The sequence below is a fragment of the Loxodonta africana genome, assembly GCF_030014295.1.
Source record: "Loxodonta africana isolate mLoxAfr1 chromosome 26 unlocalized genomic scaffold, mLoxAfr1.hap2 SUPER_26_unloc_2, whole genome shotgun sequence".
Classification (NCBI taxonomy): domain Eukaryota; kingdom Metazoa; phylum Chordata; class Mammalia; order Proboscidea; family Elephantidae; genus Loxodonta; species Loxodonta africana.
This window is the reverse complement of record NW_026974841.1, coordinates 1051976-1074505: the sequence shown is the minus strand read 5'-3', so window position 1 is coordinate 1074505 and position 22530 is coordinate 1051976.

Here is a 22530-nt window from a genome sequence, read left to right as displayed (position 1 = left end):
GCTCGTTTTGGCTTGAATTGCTTCGATTCTGCTCAATTCGGCCTCTTTCGGCCCTATTCTGCTCTATTCGACTCTTCTCTACTCTTTTCGTCTCTATTTGACTCCATTCTATTTATTCCACACCATTCTACACTATTCTGCTCTACTCTATCCTACACCACTCTAATTTACTCGAGTCGATTAGACGTGATTCCTCTCATTTCGACTCCATTCGGCTCTATTCAGCCGTATTCGAGTCTACCCTATTGTACACTAGCCTATTCTATCGTACTCTAGTCTACTCCTCTCTATTTTCTTTATTCTTCCTATTCTGTTCTGTTCTATTCTACTCTATTCTACCCTACCCTATGCTACCCAACTCTAATCTATTCTAATCCATTTGATTGGATTCAACCCATTTGGACACGATTCGGCTCAGTTTGGCTCTATTTAGCTCTGTTCGAATCTATTCTACTCTACTCTGTTTCCCTCTACGCTACTCTAGCCTACTGTTTTCTGTGTTCGTTCTGTACTGTTCTGTTCTCTTCTATTCTCTTCTGTTTTATTCTATGCTACTCTGCTCTATTCCACCCTGCCATACCCAAACCTCCCCTACTCTAATCTGTTCAATTCGGTTCCATGAATTTGGACACGATTCAGGTCGAATTGGTTCGATTCATGTCCGTTCGGCTCCATCTGGCTCGAAGAGTGTCGATTCAGCTGGGTTCGGCTCCATTCGGCTCCATTAGGCTCGATTTGCTGGATTTGGCTCAATTCAGCTCGATTCGGCCCTCTTCGGCCCTCTTCAGCACTATTCGGCTCTTTTCGACTCTTTTCGACTCCATTCGATTGCGTTGCACAGCATTCTACTCCACTCAAGACTATTTTACTCTACCCTACCCTAATTGACTGGAATTGGTTCGAGGGGATTCAACGCGATTTGCCTTGTTTCTTCTCCATTTGGCTCGATTCGACTCTATTCGACTCTGTTCTACTCTACACTATTCTGCTCTGCTCTAACCTTTTGGCCTCGATTCTCTTGTATTCTTTTTATTCTCTTTTACTGTGTTCAATTCTCTTCTACTCTATTTTAACCAACCCTACTCTAATCTATTCCACTGGATTCGATTCCACGCATTTCGATGCGATTCGGCTCCAAACGGCTCCGTTGCACTCCATTCATCCCTCTTGGGCTCCAATCGGTTCGATTCAGTTCTAACCGGCTCCATTTCGTCCTGGTCAGCTCTATTCAGCTTGAATAGGCTCTATTCAACTCTATATGGCTCTATGAGTCTCCTCAACTCTATTATCTCTTTTCAACTCCATTCTACACCATTCTACTCCATCCGACTGTATTCTTCTCTATTCTATTGTCTTGTACTCTACCCTTCTCTAGTCTATTCTAATCGATTCGGTTTGATTGGACTTGAATGGATGGGATTCAATGCAACTCAACGGGATTCGACGCGATCCACCATGATTCCGCGGGATTCGGCACCATTCATCTTGATTTCTATCACGTTGGGTCTTTTGGGCTCTATTTTGCTCTAGTCGGCAAGATTCAACTCTATTCTTCTAGACTCTGCACTACTCGACCCTATTCTATTCTTTCAGTTCTCTTCTATCCTGTTCTGTTCTACTGCATTTTGGTCTATCCTACCCTACTCTAACTTAGCCTGCGGTAATCTGTTCTATTCTATTCAACAGACTTGAACGGGATTCGGCCTGATTCAGGTCATATCGGCTCGAATCAGCTCCTTTTTGTGCGAATTCAACTCGATTCGGTTGGACTTGGCCCTTTTCCTCTCTATTCGGCTCGTTTCGGCAGGATTTGACTCGATTTGACTCTAGTCTACTCTTCTCTATTCTTTCTGTTCTATTCTAATCTATTCTTTTCTACCCTACCCTACCCTCATCTCTCCTGCCCTACACTAAACTATTTGATTGGATTCGACACTTTTCAACGCGATTCGACATGATTCTTCTCGATTCACCTCGAATTTGGTGGATTCGGCTGCATTCAGCTCTGTTTGGCTCTATTCAACTCTATTGGACTCTATTCTACCGTACTCGTCTCTACTTCATTCGATTCGATTCTTTCTCTTGTGTTCTGTTCTAGTCTAACCCCTCCTACTCTACCCTCCTCTACTCTAATCGATTCGATTCGATTCAATGCCTTTCAAGGCGATTCCATGGGATTAGGCTTGAATTGGCTTGATTTAGCTCTCTTTGGCTTGAATCGGGTCAATTTGGCTCGATTCTGCTCGATTCAGCATCATTAGGCTCGATCCAAACTTATCCGGCCCTGTTCAGCTCTATTCAACTCTTTTCTACTTTATTCGTCTCTATTTGGCTCATTCGACTCCATTCCACACCATTCTACTCTGTTCGACTCCATTCTACACTATTCTATTCTCTTCTCCCCCACCCTACTCTAATCTATTCGATTCATTGAGATTTGTCTCATTTCCTCTCCATTCGACTCGATTCAGCTCGAATTGGATCTATTCATCTCTATTCTGCACTACTCGACTCTGACTAGTCTACTCTACTCCACTCTACTCCATTCTACTCTTTGTATTCTCTTCTCTTCTCTTCTACTCTATGCTTCTCTAGTCTATTCCTCTGTGCCCTACCCTATTGAATCCCAGCCTAACCTACACTACTCTAAGCTGTTCTATTGCATTCGATTGCATTCAGTTCGACCCGATTGGACACAATTGGACGGGATTCGGTGAGATTTCATGAGATTCGATGGGTTTTGGTGGGATTGGATGGACTTCGACGAGATTCGATGCAATAGGATGCGATTAGGTGCGATTTGGCTCGATCTAGCTTGGCTCATTTTCTTGGTCTCTATTGGGCTCATTCCAGCTCCATTCGGCTCCATTCAGCTCGAATCTGGTCGATTGGACTTGATTGGGCTCGATTGGGCTCGACTCAGCCCTATATGTCCCTATTCGGTGCTATTCCGCTCTATTCAACTCTTTTCTAGTCTATTCATCTCGGTTTGACTGCATTTGACTCCATTCCACACCATTCTACGCTCTTCTAGTCGACAGAACCCTATCCCGCCCTAGTCTTTCCTCATCTAGTCTCTTCTTTTCGATTCTCTTGTATTGGATTCTCGTTTTCTCTTTTCTCTATTCCATCCTATGCTACTCTACCATACCCTACACGAAACTAACCTATCCTGACTTATCCTCTTCTATTCTATTGGATTCTGTTTTCTCTGTTCTACCGTATGCTACCCTACCTTATGACACCCTACTGTACCATACCCTACCATAGGGGTACTCAATAAGGGTACTAGTTTGGAAAAGGGACTAACCTAAGGCAAGGGTACTAGTTCAGGCTACTAGTTAGGGCCACTGTACTAGTTAAGAGTACTAGTTAGTGGACGGGTACTAGTTAAGGCTACTAGGAAGGCAAGGTAAAAGTGAAGGCTACTACTTCAGGCAAGAGGATTAGTTTAGGCTACTAGTTGATGCAAGGGTACAAGTTCATACTACTAGTTAAGGCCAGGGTACTAGTTAAGGCAACTGGTTACGGAAAGGGTAGTAGTTATGGGTAGCGATACGGCCAGGGTTCTAGTTAAGACTACGAGTTAATGCCAGGGTACTAGTTAAGGGTACTAGTTAAGGCTACCAGTGAAGGCCAGGGTCTTAGTTAAGCCTACTGGAGAAGGCCAGGGTACTAGTTAAGGCAAGGCTACTAGTTAAGGGAAGGCTACTAGTTCAGGATACTAGCTAGGGGCACTGTACTAGTTAAGAGTACTTGCTAAGGCACGAGTACTAATTCAGGCCACTAATTAAGGCAAGAGTACTAGTTAAGGCTACTATTTCATGCAAGTTTACAAGTTGATACTTCTAGTTAAGGCCAGGGTATTAGTTCAGGCACCTGGTAAAGGCAAGGGTAGTCGTTATGGATAGCGATAAGGCCAGGGTACTAATTAAGATTACTAGTTAATGCCAGGGTACTAGTTGAGGCAAGGGTACTAGTGACGGCCAGGGTACTAGTTAAAGCTGGGCTACTAGTCCATGCAAGGCTACTCCTTAAGGGTACTAGTTAAGGTTTGGCTACTAGTTAAGAGTAGTAGTAAGGCAAGGGTAGACGTTAAGACTGTTCCTTAAGGCAAGGCGACTAGTGAAGGGTACTAGTTACGACAAGGCTTCTAGTTCCGAATACTAGTTAGGGCCACTGTACTAGTTCAGAGTACTAGTTAAGGCTACTAGTAAGGCAAGGAACGAGTTAAGGCCACTACTTCAGGCAAGAGTACTAGTGTTGTCTACTAGTCGATGCAAGGGTACATGTTAATACTACTGGCTAAGTCCAGGCGGCTATTTAAGGCAACTGGTTAAGGCAAGGGTAGTAGTTATGGGTCCTGATAAGGCCAGGGTACTAGTTCAGACTACTAGTTAATGCAAGGGTACTAGTTAAGGGTACTTGTTGAGGCAAGGGTAGCCATTAAGACTATTCCTTAAGGCAAGGTTCCTAGTTAAGGGGACTAGTTAGGACACGGCTACCAGTTCAGGATACTAGTTGGCTCACTGTACTAGTTAAGAGTACTAGTAAAGGCACGGGTGCTAGTTAAGGCAAGGTACAAATTAAGGCCACTGCTTAAGGCAAGAGTACTAGTTAAGGCTACTAGTTGATGCAAGATTACAAGTGAATACTACTTGTTAAGGCCAGGGTACTAGTGAAGGCAACTGGTTACGGCAAGGGTAGTAGTTCTGGGTACTGATACGGCCAGGGTACTAGTTCAGACTACTAGTGAATGCGAGGGTACTAGTTAAGGGTACTAGTTAAGGCTGCCAGTGAAGGCCAGGGTCTTAGTTAAGGCTACTGGAGAAAGCCAGGGTACCAGTTAAGGCAAGGCTACTAGTTAAGGGTACTAGTTTAGAGAAGGCTACTAGTTCAGGATACTAGTTAGGGGCACTGTACTAGTTAAGAGTACTAGCTAAGGCACGAGTACTAGTTCAGGCCACTACTTAAGGCAAGAGTACTAGTTAAGGCTACTAGTTGATGCAAGAATACAAGTGAATACTACTAGTTAAGGCCAGGGTACTAGTTAAGGCAACTGGTTACAGCAAGGGTAGTAGTTCTGGGTACTGATACGGGCAGTTTACTAGTTAAGACTAAAAGTTAATGCGAGGGTACTAGTTAAGGGCACTAGTTAAGGCTGCCAGTGAAGGCCAGGGTCTTAGTTAAGGCTACTGGAGAAGGCCAGGGTACTATTTTAGGCAACGCTACTAGTTAAGGGTACTAGTTTAGAGAAGGCTATTAGTTCAGGATACTAGTTAGGGGCACTGTACTAGTTAAGAGTACTAGCTAAGGCACGAGTACTAGTTCAGGCCACTACTTAAGGCAAGAGTACTAGTTAAGGCTACTCTTTGATGCAAGTTTACAAGTTGATACTTCTAGTTAAGGCCAGGGTACTAGTTAAGGCAACTGGTTAAGGCAAGGGTAGTAGTTATGGGTAGCGATAAGGCCAGGGTACTAGTTCAGACTACTAGTTAATGCCAGGGTACTAGTTGAGGCAATGGTACTAGTTAAGGCTGGGCTACTAGTCCTTGCAAGGCTACTACTTAAGGGTACTAGTTAAGGTTTGGATACTAGTTAAGAGTACTAGTAAGGCCAGGGTAGACATTAAGACTGTTCCTTAAGTCAAGGGGACTAGTTAAGGGTACTAGTTACGACAAGGCTTCTTGTTCAGAATACATGTTAGGGCCACTGTACTAGTTAAGAGTCCTAGTTAAGGCCACCAGTTCAGGCAAGAGTACTAGTTAAGTCTACTCGTCGATGCAAGGGTACATGTTAATCCTACTGGCTAACTCCAGGCTGCTAGTTAAGGCAAGTGGTTAAGGCAAGGGTAGTAGTTATGGGTCCTGATAAGGCCAGGGTACTAGTTCAGACTACTAGTTAATGCAAGGGTACTAGTTAAGGGTACTTGTTGAGGCAAGGGTAGCCATTAAGACTATTCCTTAAGGCAAGGTTCCTAGTTAAGGGGACTAGTTAGGACACGGCTACCAGTTCAGGATACTAGTTGGCTCACTGTACTAGTTAAGAGTACTAGTAAAGGCACGGGTGCTAGTTAAGGCTGCTAGTTAAGGCAGGGTACAAATTAAGGCCACTGCTTAAGGCAAGAGTACTAGTTAAGGCTACTAGTTGATGCAAGATTACAAGCGAATACTACTAGTTAAGGCCAGGGTACTAGTTAAGACTACTAGTTAAGGCCAGGGTACTAGTTAAGGGTACTTGTTGAGGCGAGGGTAGCCATTAAGACTATTCCGTAAGCTAAGGCCCCTAATTAAGGGTACTAGTTAGGACAAGGCTACCAGTTCAGGATACTAGTTAGGGGCACTGTACTAGTTGAGAGTATTAGTAAAGGCACGGGTGCTAGTTAAGGCTGCTAGTAAAGGCAAGAGTACTAGCTAAGGCTACAAGTTGATGCAAGATTACAAGCGAATACTACTAGTTAAGGCCAGGGTACTAGTGAAGGCAACTGGTTACGGCAAGGGTGGTAGTTCTGGGTACTGATACGGCCAGGGTACTAGTTCAGACTACTAGTGAATGCGAGGGTACTAGTTAAGGGCACTAGTTAAGGCTGCCAGTGAAGGCCAGGGTCTTAGTTAAGGCTACTGGAGAAGGCCAGGGTACTAGTGAAGGCAAGGCTACTAGTTAAGGGTACTAGTTTAGAGAAGGCTACTAGTTCAGGATACTAGTTAGGGGCACTGTACTAGTTAAGAGTACTAGCTAAGGCACGAGTACTAGTTCAGGCCACTACTTCAGGCAAGAGTACTAGTTAAGGCTACTCTTTGATGCAAGTTTACAAGTTGATACTTCTAGTTAAGGCCAGGGTACTAGTTAAGGCAACTGGTTAAGGCAAGGGTACTAGTGAAGGCAAGGCTACTAGTTAGGGGTAGTAGTTAAGGCTTGGCTACCTGTTAAGGGTACTAGTAAGGCAAGGGCAGACATTAAGGCTATTACCTAAAGCAAGGCTACTAGTTCAGGGGACCAATTCAGACAAGGCTACTAGTTCAGGCTACTCGTTATGGCCGCTGTACTAGTTAAGAGTACTAGTTAAGGCACAGGTACTAGTTAAGGATACTAGTTAAGGCAAGGTACAAGTGAAGGCTACTACTAAAGGCAAGACGACTAGTTTAGGCTACCAGTTGATTCAAGGGTACAAGTGAATACTACTAGTTAAGACCAGGGTACCAGTTAAGGCAGCTGGTTAAGGCCAGGGTAGGACTTATGGGGACTGAGAAGGCCAGGTACTAGTTAAGACTACTAGTTAATGCGAGGGTACTGGTTAAGGGTACTAGTTGAGGCAAGGCTACTAGTGAAGGCCAGGGTACTAGTGAAGGCTACTGGTGAAGGCCAGGGTCCTAGTTAAGGCAGGGCTACTAGTTCAGGGTACTAGTAAGGCAAGCGTAGACATTAAGACTATTACTTAAGGCAAGGCTACTAGTTAAGGGGAGTAGTTCAGACAAGGCTACTAGTTCAGGATACTAGTTAAGGCAAGGGGAGTAGTTCAGATTGAGAATTTAGGGGACTTGTCAGGGCAAGGGTACTCTTCAAGGCTAGTTGTCTAGCCTACTGATCTATACCACTAGTCTGACTGGTCCAGCTGTCTTGTCTAGGCTACTACTCTAGACTTCTCTTGTCTACTCTACTCTAGTCTACTTTCGTCTACCCTATCAAAAACCACCCTACCCTACCTAACCTTTTCGAATCTATTCAATTGGATTCGATTCAAAGCATTTCAATGGGATTGGACGCGATGATGCTTGAATCGGCTCATTCGGCACCATCAGCTCGATTCAGCTCGATTTGGCTTGAATCGCTTCGATTCAGCTTGTTTCAACTCAATTCGACTTGGTTCAGCCTTATTCGGCTCGATTCGACTCTTTTCTACTCTAGTTTTCTCTATGCAACTCCATTCGACTCGATTCTACTCTATTCTCTTCTACCCTACCCTACCCTACTCTAATCTATTCTAATGGATTCGATTGGACGCTATTCGACGCGATTCATCACGTTTTGTTTCCATTGGGCTCGATTCGGCTGGAATTGGCTCTATTCAGCTCTGTTCTGCACTATTTCACTCTATTCGACTCTACTCTTCTCTACTTTACTCTTCTCTGCTCTACCGTACTGTGCTATATTCTCTTCCTTCTATTATGTACTGTTCTATTCTGTTCTGTTCTACCCTCCCAGCCGCTCCCCTCCCCTTCTCTAATCTTTGATTCTGTTCGAGTCATCGCATTTTCACGCCATTCGACCCGATTAGGCTTGAATCAGATCAATTCGCTTCGAATCGGTTCGATTGGGCTCCATTTTGCTCCATTCAGCTCCAATGGCATCGATTCTGCTGGATTCTGCTCGATTAGGCCTTCTTTGGCCCTATTCGGCCCAACTATGCTCTATTCGACTCTTTTCTACTCTATTCGTCTCTAGTCGGCTCCGTTCTAATCCATTCCACACCATTCTGCACTATTCTCCTCTATTCTCGTCTACCCTTCCCTACCCTAATCTATTCGAATGGATTCGATTTGACCTGATTCGAAGCGATTCAACGCGATTCATCTTGTTTTGTCTCCATTCGCCTCAATTCGGCTATGTTCTGCACTATCTGACTCTTTTCTCCTCTATTCTATTCTGCTGGATTCTTTCTGTTCTGTTCTGTCCTCTCCTATTCTGTTGCACTCTGTTCTATCCTACCCTACCCAAGCCTACTGCACCCCACCCAAACCCACCCTACTTGAATCTATTTGGTTCAATTCGATTCACTTCGACGCGATTGGACAGGATTCGACGGGATTCGACAAGGTCCGAAGGCATTTGACGGGATTCAAAGAGATTAGACGAGATTCCATACGATTCGACGTGATTCAGCAGAATTCTAGGAGATTGGACGCAATTCGAAGGTATTTGACGTGATGGGACGTGATTCGTCGTGATTCGACGACATTGGATGCAATCCGATGCGATACGAAGCGATTCGACCCGGTCCGACACAAAACGATGTGATCTGATGCGATTCGACGTGATTCGATGTGATTCGACGCTATTCAGTGACAGTCGGCGTGATTCTGCTTGATTCAGCTCGATTAGGTGCGAATCGGCTCTATATGGCTCCTTTACGTCTCTATTCGGCTCCATTCAGCTCTGTTTTCTCTATTCGTCTCTATTTGGCCTATTCGGCTCTATTCGACTCTATTCGAGTCTATTCGACCCTACTCTTTCCTACTCTATTCTTTTCCTTCTATTCTGTTCTAATCTCTTCTAGTCTACTCTACTCTATTCTATTCCACCCTCCCCTCCCCTTCTCTAATCTAGACGTTTGGATTGGATTGGATGCATTGAACGGGATTCGACGTGATTAAGCTTGAATCAGCTCGATTCGATTCGATTCGATTTGGCTCTATTCGGCTCGTTTTGGCTTGAATTGCTTCGATTCTGCTCAATTCGGCCTCTTTCGGCCCTATTCTGCTCTATTCGACTCTTCTCTACTCTTTTCGTCTCTATTTGACTCCATTCTATTTATTCCACACCATTCTACACTATTCTGCTCTACTCTATCCTACACCACTCTAATTTACTCGAGTCGATTAGACGTGATTCCTCTCATTTCGACTCCATTCGGCTCTATTCAGCCGTATTCGAGTCTACCCTATTGTACACTAGCCTATTCTATCGTACTCTAGTCTACTCCTCTCTATTTTCTTTATTCTTCCTATTCTGTTCTGTTCTATTCTACTCTATTCTACCCTACCCTATGCTACCCAACTCTAATCTATTCTAATCCATTTGATTGGATTCAACCCATTTGGACACGATTCGGCTCAGTTTGGCTCTATTTAGCTCTGTTCGAATCTATTCTACTCTACTCTGTTTCCCTCTACGCTACTCTAGCCTACTGTTTTCTGTGTTCGTTCTGTACTGTTCTGTTCTCTTCTATTCTCTTCTGTTTTATTCTATGCTACTCTGCTCTATTCCACCCTGCCATACCCAAACCTCCCCTACTCTAATCTGTTCAATTCGGTTCCATGAATTTGGACACGATTCAGGTCGAATTGGTTCGATTCATGTCCGTTCGGCTCCATCTGGCTCGAAGAGTGTCGATTCAGCTGGGTTCGGCTCCATTCGGCTCCATTAGGCTCGATTTGCTGGATTTGGCTCAATTCAGCTCGATTCGGCCCTCTTCGGCCCTCTTCAGCACTATTCGGCTCTTTTCGACTCTTTTCGACTCCATTCGATTGCGTTGCACAGCATTCTACTCCACTCAAGACTATTTTACTCTACCCTACCCTAATTGACTGGAATTGGTTCGAGGGGATTCAACGCGATTTGCCTTGTTTCTTCTCCATTTGGCTCGATTCGACTCTATTCGACTCTGTTCTACTCTACACTATTCTGCTCTGCTCTAACCTTTTGGCCTCGATTCTCTTGTATTCTTTTTATTCTCTTTTACTGTGTTCAATTCTCTTCTACTCTATTTTAACCAACCCTACTCTAATCTATTCCACTGGATTCGATTCCACGCATTTCGATGCGATTCGGCTCCAAACGGCTCCGTTGCACTCCATTCATCCCTCTTGGGCTCCAATCGGTTCGATTCAGTTCTAACCGGCTCCATTTCGTCCTGGTCAGCTCTATTCAGCTTGAATAGGCTCTATTCAACTCTATATGGCTCTATGAGTCTCCTCAACTCTATTATCTCTTTTCAACTCCATTCTACACCATTCTACTCCATCCGACTGTATTCTTCTCTATTCTATTGTCTTGTACTCTACCCTTCTCTAGTCTATTCTAATCGATTCGGTTTGATTGGACTTGAATGGATGGGATTCAATGCAACTCAACGGGATTCGACGCGATCCACCATGATTCCGCGGGATTCGGCACCATTCATCTTGATTTCTATCACGTTGGGTCTTTTGGGCTCTATTTTGCTCTAGTCGGCAAGATTCAACTCTATTCTTCTAGACTCTGCACTACTCGACCCTATTCTATTCTTTCAGTTCTCTTCTATCCTGTTCTGTTCTACTGCATTTTGGTCTATCCTACCCTACTCTAACTTAGCCTGCGGTAATCTGTTCTATTCTATTCAACAGACTTGAACGGGATTCGGCCTGATTCAGGTCATATCGGCTCGAATCAGCTCCTTTTTGTGCGAATTCAACTCGATTCGGTTGGACTTGGCCCTTTTCCTCTCTATTCGGCTCGTTTCGGCAGGATTTGACTCGATTTGACTCTAGTCTACTCTTCTCTATTCTTTCTGTTCTATTCTAATCTATTCTTTTCTACCCTACCCTACCCTCATCTCTCCTGCCCTACACTAAACTATTTGATTGGATTCGACACTTTTCAACGCGATTCGACATGATTCTTCTCGATTCACCTCGAATTTGGTGGATTCGGCTGCATTCAGCTCTGTTTGGCTCTATTCAACTCTATTGGACTCTATTCTACCGTACTCGTCTCTACTTCATTCGATTCGATTCTTTCTCTTGTGTTCTGTTCTAGTCTAACCCCTCCTACTCTACCCTCCTCTACTCTAATCGATTCGATTCGATTCAATGCCTTTCAAGGCGATTCCATGGGATTAGGCTTGAATTGGCTTGATTTAGCTCTCTTTGGCTTGAATCGGGTCAATTTGGCTCGATTCTGCTCGATTCAGCATCATTAGGCTCGATCCAAACTTATCCGGCCCTGTTCAGCTCTATTCAACTCTTTTCTACTTTATTCGTCTCTATTTGGCTCATTCGACTCCATTCCACACCATTCTACTCTGTTCGACTCCATTCTACACTATTCTATTCTCTTCTCCCCCACCCTACTCTAATCTATTCGATTCATTGAGATTTGTCTCATTTCCTCTCCATTCGACTCGATTCAGCTCGAATTGGATCTATTCATCTCTATTCTGCACTACTCGACTCTGACTAGTCTACTCTACTCCACTCTACTCCATTCTACTCTTTGTATTCTCTTCTCTTCTCTTCTACTCTATGCTTCTCTAGTCTATTCCTCTGTGCCCTACCCTATTGAATCCCAGCCTAACCTACACTACTCTAAGCTGTTCTATTGCATTCGATTGCATTCAGTTCGACCCGATTGGACACAATTGGACGGGATTCGGTGAGATTTCATGAGATTCGATGGGTTTTGGTGGGATTGGATGGACTTCGACGAGATTCGATGCAATAGGATGCGATTAGGTGCGATTTGGCTCGATCTAGCTTGGCTCATTTTCTTGGTCTCTATTGGGCTCATTCCAGCTCCATTCGGCTCCATTCAGCTCGAATCTGGTCGATTGGACTTGATTGGGCTCGATTGGGCTCGACTCAGCCCTATATGTCCCTATTCGGTGCTATTCCGCTCTATTCAACTCTTTTCTAGTCTATTCATCTCGGTTTGACTGCATTTGACTCCATTCCACACCATTCTACGCTCTTCTAGTCGACAGAACCCTATCCCGCCCTAGTCTTTCCTCATCTAGTCTCTTCTTTTCGATTCTCTTGTATTGGATTCTCGTTTTCTCTTTTCTCTATTCCATCCTATGCTACTCTACCATACCCTACACGAAACTAACCTATCCTGACTTATCCTCTTCTATTCTATTGGATTCTGTTTTCTCTGTTCTACCGTATGCTACCCTACCTTATGACACCCTACTGTACCATACCCTACCATAGGGGTACTCAATAAGGGTACTAGTTTGGAAAAGGGACTAACCTAAGGCAAGGGTACTAGTTCAGGCTACTAGTTAGGGCCACTGTACTAGTTAAGAGTACTAGTTAGTGGACGGGTACTAGTTAAGGCTACTAGGAAGGCAAGGTAAAAGTGAAGGCTACTACTTCAGGCAAGAGGATTAGTTTAGGCTACTAGTTGATGCAAGGGTACAAGTTCATACTACTAGTTAAGGCCAGGGTACTAGTTAAGGCAACTGGTTACGGAAAGGGTAGTAGTTATGGGTAGCGATACGGCCAGGGTTCTAGTTAAGACTACGAGTTAATGCCAGGGTACTAGTTAAGGGTACTAGTTAAGGCTACCAGTGAAGGCCAGGGTCTTAGTTAAGCCTACTGGAGAAGGCCAGGGTACTAGTTAAGGCAAGGCTACTAGTTAAGGGAAGGCTACTAGTTCAGGATACTAGCTAGGGGCACTGTACTAGTTAAGAGTACTTGCTAAGGCACGAGTACTAATTCAGGCCACTAATTAAGGCAAGAGTACTAGTTAAGGCTACTATTTCATGCAAGTTTACAAGTTGATACTTCTAGTTAAGGCCAGGGTATTAGTTCAGGCACCTGGTAAAGGCAAGGGTAGTCGTTATGGATAGCGATAAGGCCAGGGTACTAATTAAGATTACTAGTTAATGCCAGGGTACTAGTTGAGGCAAGGGTACTAGTGACGGCCAGGGTACTAGTTAAAGCTGGGCTACTAGTCCATGCAAGGCTACTCCTTAAGGGTACTAGTTAAGGTTTGGCTACTAGTTAAGAGTAGTAGTAAGGCAAGGGTAGACGTTAAGACTGTTCCTTAAGGCAAGGCGACTAGTGAAGGGTACTAGTTACGACAAGGCTTCTAGTTCCGAATACTAGTTAGGGCCACTGTAGTAGTTCAGAGTACTAGTTAAGGCTACTAGTAAGGCAAGGAACGAGTTAAGGCCACTACTTCAGGCAAGAGTACTAGTGTTGTCTACTAGTCGATGCAAGGGTACATGTTAATACTACTGGCTAACTCCAGGCTGCTAGTTAAGGCAAGTGGTTAAGGCAAGGGTAGTAGTTATGGGTCCTGATAAGGCCAGGGTACTAGTTCAGACTACTAGTTAATGCAAGGGTACTAGTTAAGGGTACTTGTTGAGGCAAGGGTAGCCATTAAGACTATTCCTTAAGGCAAGGTTCCTAGTTAAGGGGACTAGTTAGGACACGGCTACCAGTTCAGGATACTAGTTGGCTCACTGTACTAGTTAAGAGTACTAGTAAAGGCACGGGTGCTAGTTAAGGCTGCTAGTTAAGGCAGGGTACAAATTAAGGCCACTGCTTAAGGCAAGAGTACTAGTTAAGGCTACTAGTTGATGCAAGATTACAAGCGAATACTACTAGTTAAGGCCAGGGTACTAGTTAAGACTACTAGTTAAGGCCAGGGTACTAGTTAAGGGTACTTGTTGAGGCGAGGGTAGCCATTAAGACTATTCCGTAAGCTAAGGCCCCTAATTAAGGGTACTAGTTAGGACAAGGCTACCAGTTCAGGATACTAGTTAGGGGCACTGTACTAGTTGAGAGTATTAGTAAAGGCACGGGTGCTAGTTAAGGCTGCTAGTAAAGGCAAGAGTACTAGCTAAGGCTACAAGTTGATGCAAGATTACAAGCGAATACTACTAGTTAAGGCCAGGGTACTAGTGAAGGCAACTGGTTACGGCAAGGGTGGTAGTTCTGGGTACTGATACGGCCAGGGTACTAGTTCAGACTACTAGTGAATGCGAGGGTACTAGTTAAGGGCACTAGTTAAGGCTGCCAGTGAAGGCCAGGGTCTTAGTTAAGGCTACTGGAGAAGGCCAGGGTACTAGTGAAGGCAAGGCTACTAGTTAAGGGTACTAGTTTAGAGAAGGCTACTAGTTCAGGATACTAGTTAGGGGCACTGTACTAGTTAAGAGTACTAGCTAAGGCACGAGTACTAGTTCAGGCCACTACTTCAGGCAAGAGTACTAGTTAAGGCTACTCTTTGATGCAAGTTTACAAGTTGATACTTCTAGTTAAGGCCAGGGTACTAGTTAAGGCAACTGGTTAAGGCAAGGGTACTAGTGAAGGCAAGGCTACTAGTTAGGGGTAGTAGTTAAGGCTTGGCTACCTGTTAAGGGTACTAGTAAGGCAAGGGCAGACATTAAGGCTATTACCTAAAGCAAGGCTACTAGTTCAGGGGACCAATTCAGACAAGGCTACTAGTTCAGGCTACTCGTTATGGCCGCTGTACTAGTTAAGAGTACTAGTTAAGGCACAGGTACTAGTTAAGGATACTAGTTAAGGCAAGGTACAAGTGAAGGCTACTACTAAAGGCAAGACGACTAGTTTAGGTTACCAGTTGATTCAAGGGTACAAGTGAATACTACTAGTTAAGACCAGGGTACCAGTTAAGGCAGCTGGTTAAGGCCAGGGTAGGACTTATGGGGACTGAGAAGGCCAGGTACTAGTTAAGACTACTAGTTAATGCGAGGGTACTGGTTAAGGGTACTAGTTGAGGCAAGGCTACTAGTGAAGGCCAGGGTACTAGTGAAGGCTACTGGTGAAGGCCAGGGTCCTAGTTAAGGCAGGGCTACTAGTTCAGGGTACTAGTAAGGCAAGCGTAGACATTAAGACTATTACTTAAGGCAAGGCTACTAGTTAAGGGGAGTAGTTCAGACAAGGCTACTAGTTCAGGATACTAGTTAAGGCAAGGGGAGTAGTTCAGATTGAGAATTTAGGGGACTTGTCAGGGCAAGGGTACTCTTCAAGGCTAGTTGTCTAGCCTACTGATCTATACCACTAGTCTGACTAGTCCAGCTGTCTTGTCTAGGCTACTAGTCTAGACTTCTCTTGTCTACTCTACTCTAGTCTACTTTCGTCTACCCTAGTCTACCCTATCAAAAACCACCCTACCCTACCTAACCTTTTCGAATCTATTCAATTGGATTCGATTCAAAGCATTTCAATGGGATTGGACGCGATGATGCTTGAATCGGCTCATTCGGCACCATCAGCTCGATTCAGCTCGATTTGGCTTGAATCGCTTCGATTCAGCTTGTTTCAACTCAATTCGACTTGGTTCAGCCTTATTCGGCTCGATTCGACTCTTTTCTACTCTAGTTTTCTCTATGCAACTCCATTCGACTCGATTCTACTCTATTCTCTTCTACCCTACCCTACCCTACTCTAATCTATTCTAATGGATTCGATTGGACGCTATTCGACGCGATTCATCACGTTTTGTTTCCATTGGGCTCGATTCGGCTGGAATTGGCTCTATTCAGCTCTGTTCTGCACTATTTCACTCTATTCGACTCTACTCTTCTCTACTTTACTCTTCTCTGCTCTACCGTACTGTGCTATATTCTCTTCCTTCTATTATGTACTGTTCTATTCTGTTCTGTTCTACCCTCCCAGCCGCTCCCCTCCCCTTCTCTAATCTTTGATTCTGTTCGAGTCATCGCATTTTCACGCCATTCGACCCGATTAGGCTTGAATCAGATCAATTCGCTTCGAATCGGTTCGATTGGGCTCCATTTTGCTCCATTCAGCTCCAATGGCATCGATTCTGCTGGATTCTGCTCGATTAGGCCTTCTTTGGCCCTATTCGGCCCAACTATGCTCTATTCGACTCTTTTCTACTCTATTCGTCTCTAGTCGGCTCCGTTCTAATCCATTCCACACCATTCTGCACTATTCTCCTCTATTCTCGTCTACCCTTCCCTACCCTAATCTATTCGAATGGATTCGATTTGACCCGATTCGAAGCGATTCAACGCGATTCATCTTGTTTTGTCTCCATTCGCCTCAATTCGGCTATGTTCTGCACTATCTGACTCTTTTCTCCTCTATTCTATTCTGCTGGATTCTTTCTGTTCTGTTCTGTCCTCTCCTATTCTGTTGCACTCTGTTCTATCCTACCCTACCCAAGCCTACTGCACCCCACCCAAACCCACCCTACTTGAATCTATTTGGTTCAATTCGATTCACTTCGACGCGATTGGACAGGATTCGACGGGATTCGACAAGGTCCGAAGGCATTTGACGGGATTCAAAGAGATTAGACGAGATTCCATACGATTCGACGTGATTCAGCAGAATTCTAGGAGATTGGACGCAATTCGAAGGTATTTGACGTGATGGGACGTGATTCGTCGTGATTCGACGACATTGGATGCAATCCGATGCGATACGAAGCGATTCGACCCGGTCCGACACAAAACGATGTGATCTGATGCGATTCGACGTGATTCGATGTGATTCGACGCTATTCAGTGACAGTCGGCGTGATTCTGCTTGATTCAGCTCGATTAGGTGCGAATCGGCTCTATATGGCTCCTTTACGTCTCTATTCGGCTCCATTCAGCTCTGTTTTCTCTATTCGTCTCTATTTGGCCTATTCGGCTCTATTCGACTCTATTCGAGTCTATTCGACCCTACTCTTTCCTACTCTATTCTTTTCCTTCTATTCTGTTCTAATCTCTTCTAGTCTACTCTACTCTATTCTATTCCACCCTCCCCTCCCCTTCTCTAATCTAGACGTTTGGATTGGATTGGATGCATTGAACGGGATTCGACGTGATTAAGCTTGAATCAGCTCGATTCGATTCGATTCGATTTGGCTCTATTCGGCTCGTTTTGGCTTGAATTGCTTCGATTCTGCTCAATTCGGCCTCTTTCGGCCCTATTCTGCTCTATTCGACTCTTCTCTACTCTTTTCGTCTCTATTTGACTCCATTCTATTTATTCCACACCATTCTACACTATTCTGCTCTACTCTATCCTACACCACTCTAATTTACTCGAGTCGATTAGACGTGATTCCTCTCATTTCGACTCCATTCGGCTCTATTCAGCCGTATTCGAGTCTACCCTATTGTACACTAGCCTATTCTATCGTACTCTAGTCTACTCCTCTCTATTTTCTTTATTCTTCCTATTCTGTTCTGTTCTATTCTACTCTATTCTACCCTACCCTATGCTACCCAACTCTAATCTATTCTAATCCATTTGATTGGATTCAACCCATTTGGACACGATTCGGCTCAGTTTGGCTCTATTTAGCTCTGTTCGAATCTATTCTACTCTACTCTGTTTCCCTCTACGCTACTCTAGCCTACTGTTTTCTGTGTTCGTTCTGTACTGTTCTGTTCTCTTCTATTCTCTTCTGTTTTATTCTATGCTACTCTGCTCTATTCCACCCTGCCATACCCAAACCTCCCCTACTCTAATCTGTTCAATTCGGTTCCATGAATTTGGACACGATTCAGGTCGAATTGGTTCGATTCATGTCCGTTCGGCTCCATCTGGCTCGAAGAGTGTCGATTCAGCTGGGTTCGGCTCCATTCGGCTCCATTAGGCTCGATTTGCTGGATTTGGCTCAATTCAGCTCGATTCGGCCCTCTTCGGCCCTCTTCAGCACTATTCGGCTCTTTTCGACTCTTTTCGACTCCATTCGATTGCGTTGCACAGCATTCTACTCCACTCAAGACTATTTTACTCTACCCTACCCTAATTGACTGGAATTGGTTCGAGGGGATTCAACGCGATTTGCCTTGTTTCTTCTCCATTTGGCTCGATTCGACTCTATTCGACTCTGTTCTACTCTACACTATTCTGCTCTGCTCTAACCTTTTGGCCTCGATTCTCTTGTATTCTTTTTATTCTCTTTTACTGTGTTCAATTCTCTTCTACTCTATTTTAACCAACCCTACTCTAATCTATTCCACTGGATTCGATTCCACGCATTTCGATGCGATTCGGCTCCAAACGGCTCCGTTGCACTCCATTCATCCCTCTTGGGCTCCAATCGGTTCGATTCAGTTCTAACCGGCTCCATTTCGTCCTGGTCAGCTCTATTCAGCTTGAATAGGCTCTATTCAACTCTATATGGCTCTATGAGTCTCCTCAACTCTATTATCTCTTTTCAACTCCATTCTACACCATTCTACTCCATCCGACTGTATTCTTCTCTATTCTATTGTCTTGTACTCTACCCTTCTCTAGTCTATTCTAATCGATTCGGTTTGATTGGACTTGAATGGATGGGATTCAATGCAACTCAACGGGATTCGACGCGATCCACCATGATTCCGCGGGATTCGGCACCATTCATCTTGATTTCTATCACGTTGGGTCTTTTGGGCTCTATTTTGCTCTAGTCGGCAAGATTCAACTCTATTCTTCTAGACTCTGCACTACTCGACCCTATTCTATTCTTTCAGTTCTCTTCTATCCTGTTCTGTTCTACTGCATTTTGGTCTATCCTACCCTACTCTAACTTAGCCTGCGGTAATCTGTTCTATTCTATTCAACAGACTTGAACGGGATTCGGCCTGATTCAGGTCATATCGGCTCGAATCAGCTCCTTTTTGTGCGAATTCAACTCGATTCGGTTGGACTTGGCCCTTTTCCTCTCTATTCGGCTCGTTTCGGCAGGATTTGACTCGATTTGACTCTAGTCTACTCTTCTCTATTCTTTCTGTTCTATTCTAATCTATTCTTTTCTACCCTACCCTACCCTCATCTCTCCTGCCCTACACTAAACTATTTGATTGGATTCGACACTTTTCAACGCGATTCGACATGATTCTTCTCGATTCACCTCGAATTTGGTGGATTCGGCTGCATTCAGCTCTGTTTGGCTCTATTCAACTCTATTGGACTCTATTCTACCGTACTCGTCTCTACTTCATTCGATTCGATTCTTTCTCTTGTGTTCTGTTCTAGTCTAACCCCTCCTACTCTACCCTCCTCTACTCTAATCGATTCGATTCGATTCAATGCCTTTCAAGGCGATTCCATGGGATTAGGCTTGAATTGGCTTGATTTAGCTCTCTTTGGCTTGAATCGGGTCAATTTGGCTCGATTCTGCTCGATTCAGCATCATTAGGCTCGATCCAAACTTATCCGGCCCTGTTCAGCTCTATTCAACTCTTTTCTACTTTATTCGTCTCTATTTGGCTCATTCGACTCCATTCCACACCATTCTACTCTGTTCGACTCCATTCTACACTATTCTATTCTCTTCTCCCCCACCCTACTCTAATCTATTCGATTCATTGAGATTTGTCTCATTTCCTCTCCATTCGACTCGATTCAGCTCGAATTGGATCTATTCATCTCTATTCTGCACTACTCGACTCTGACTAGTCTACTCTACTCCACTCTACTCCATTCTACTCTTTGTATTCTCTTCTCTTCTACTCTATGCTTCTCTAGTCTATTCCTCTGTGCCCTACCCTATTGAATCCCAGCCTAACCTACACTACTCTAAGCTGTTCTATTGAATTCGATTGCATTCAGTTCGACCCGATTGGACACAATTGGACGGGATTCGGTGAGATTTCATGAGATTCGATGGGTTTTGGTGGGATTGGATGGACTTCGACGAGATTCGATGCAATAGGATGCGATTAGGTGCGATTTGGCTCGATCTAGCTTGGCTCATTTTCTTGGTCTCTATTGGGCTCATTCCAGCTCCATTCGGCTCCATTCAGCTCGAATCTGGTCGATTGGACTTGATTGGGCTCGATTGGGCTCGACTCAGCCCTATATGTCCCTATTCGGTGCTATTCCGCTCTATTCAACTCTTTTCTAGTCTATTCATCTCGGTTTGACTGCATTTGACTCCATTCCACACCATTCTACGCTCTTCTAGTCGACAGAACCCTATCCCGCCCTAGTCTTTCCTCATCTAGTCTCTTCTTTTCGATTCTCTTGTATTGGATTCTCGTTTTCTCTTTTCTCTATTCCATCCTATGCTACTCTACCATACCCTACACGAAACTAACCTATCCTGACTTATCCTCTTCTATTCTATTGGATTCTGTTTTCTCTGTTCTACCGTATGCTACCCTACCTTATGACACCCTACTGTACCATACCCTACCATAGGGGTACTCAATAAGGGTACTAGTTTGGAAAAGGGACTAACCTAAGGCAAGGGTACTAGTTCAGGCTACTAGTTAGGGCCACTGTACTAGTTAAGAGTACTAGTTAGTGGACGGGTACTAGTTAAGGCTACTAGGAAGGCAAGGTAAAAGTGAAGGCTACTACTTCAGGCAAGAGGATTAGTTTAGGCTACTAGTTGATGCAAGGGTACAAGTTCATACTACTAGTTAAGGCCAGGGTACTAGTTAAGGCAACTGGTTACGGAAAGGGTAGTAGTTATGGGTAGCGATACGGCCAGGGTTCTAGTTAAGACTACGAGTTAATGCCAGGGTACTAGTTAAGGGTACTAGTTAAGGCTACCAGTGAAGGCCAGGGTCTTAGTTAAGCCTACTGGAGAAGGCCAGGGTACTAGTTAAGGCAAGGCTACTAGTTAAGGGAAGGCTACTAGTTCAGGATACTAGCTAGGGGCACTGTACTAGTTAAGAGTACTTGCTAAGGCACGAGTACTAATTCAGGCCACTAATTAAGGCAAGAGTACTAGTTAAGGCTACTATTTCATGCAAGTTTACAAGTTGATACTTCTAGTTAAGGCCAGGGTATTAGTTCAGGCACCTGGTAAAGGCAAGGGTAGTCGTTATGGATAGCGATAAGGCCAGGGTACTAATTAAGATTACTAGTTAATGCCAGGGTACTAGTTGAGGCAAGGGTACTAGTGACGGCCAGGGTACTAGTTAAAGCTGGGCTACTAGTCCATGCAAGGCTACTCCTTAAGGGTACTAGTTAAGGTTTGGCTACTAGTTAAGAGTAGTAGTAAGGCAAGGGTAGACGTTAAGACTGTTCCTTAAGGCAAGGCGACTAGTGAAGGGTACTAGTTACGACAAGGCTTCTAGTTCCGAATACTAGTTAGGGCCACTGTACTAGTTCAGAGTACTAGTTAAGGCTACTAGTAAGGCAAGGAACGAGTTAAGGCCACTACTTCAGGCAAGAGTACTAGTGTTGTCTACTAGTCGATGCAAGGGTACATGTTAATACTACTGGCTAAGTCCAGGTGGCTATTTAAGGCAACTGGTTAAGGCAAGGGTAGTAGTTATGGGTCCTGATAAGGCCAGGGTACTAGTTCAGACTACTAGTTAATGCAAGGGTACTAGTTAAGGGTACTTGTTGAGGCAAGGGTAGCCATTAAGACTATTCCTTAAGGCAAGGTTCCTAGTTAAGGGGACTAGTTAGGACACGGCTAACAGTTCAGGATACTAGTTGGCTCACTGTACTAGTTAAGAGTACTAGTAAAGGCACGGGTGCTAGTTAAGGCAAGGTACAAATTAAGGCCACTGCTTAAGGCAAGAGTACTAGTTAAGGCTACTAGTTGATGCAAGATTACAAGTGAATACTACTTGTTAAGGCCAGGGTACTAGTGAAGGCAACTGGTTACGGCAAGGGTAGTAGTTCTGGGTACTGATACGGCCAGGGTACTAGTTCAGACTACTAGTGAATGCGAGGGTACTAGTTAAGGGTACTAGTTAAGGCTGCCAGTGAAGGCCAGGGTCTTAGTTAAGGCTACTGGAGAAGGCCAGTGTACTAGTGAAGGCAAGGCTACTAGTTAAGGGTACTAGTTTAGAGAAGGCTACTAGTTCAGGATACTAGTTAGGGGCACTGTACTAGTTAAGAGTACTAGCTAAGGCACGAGTACTAGTTCAGGCCCCTACTTAAGGCAAGAGTACTAGTTAAGTCTACCATTTGATGCAAGTTTACAAGTTAATACTTCTAGTTAAGGCCAGGGTACTAGTTAAGGCAACTGATTAAGGCAAGGGTACTAGTGAAGGCAAGGCTACTAGTTAGGGGTAGTAGTTAAGGCTTGGCTACTAGTTAAGGGTACTAGTAAGGCAAGGGCAGTCATTAAGACTATTACTTAAAGCAAGGCTACTAGTTAAGG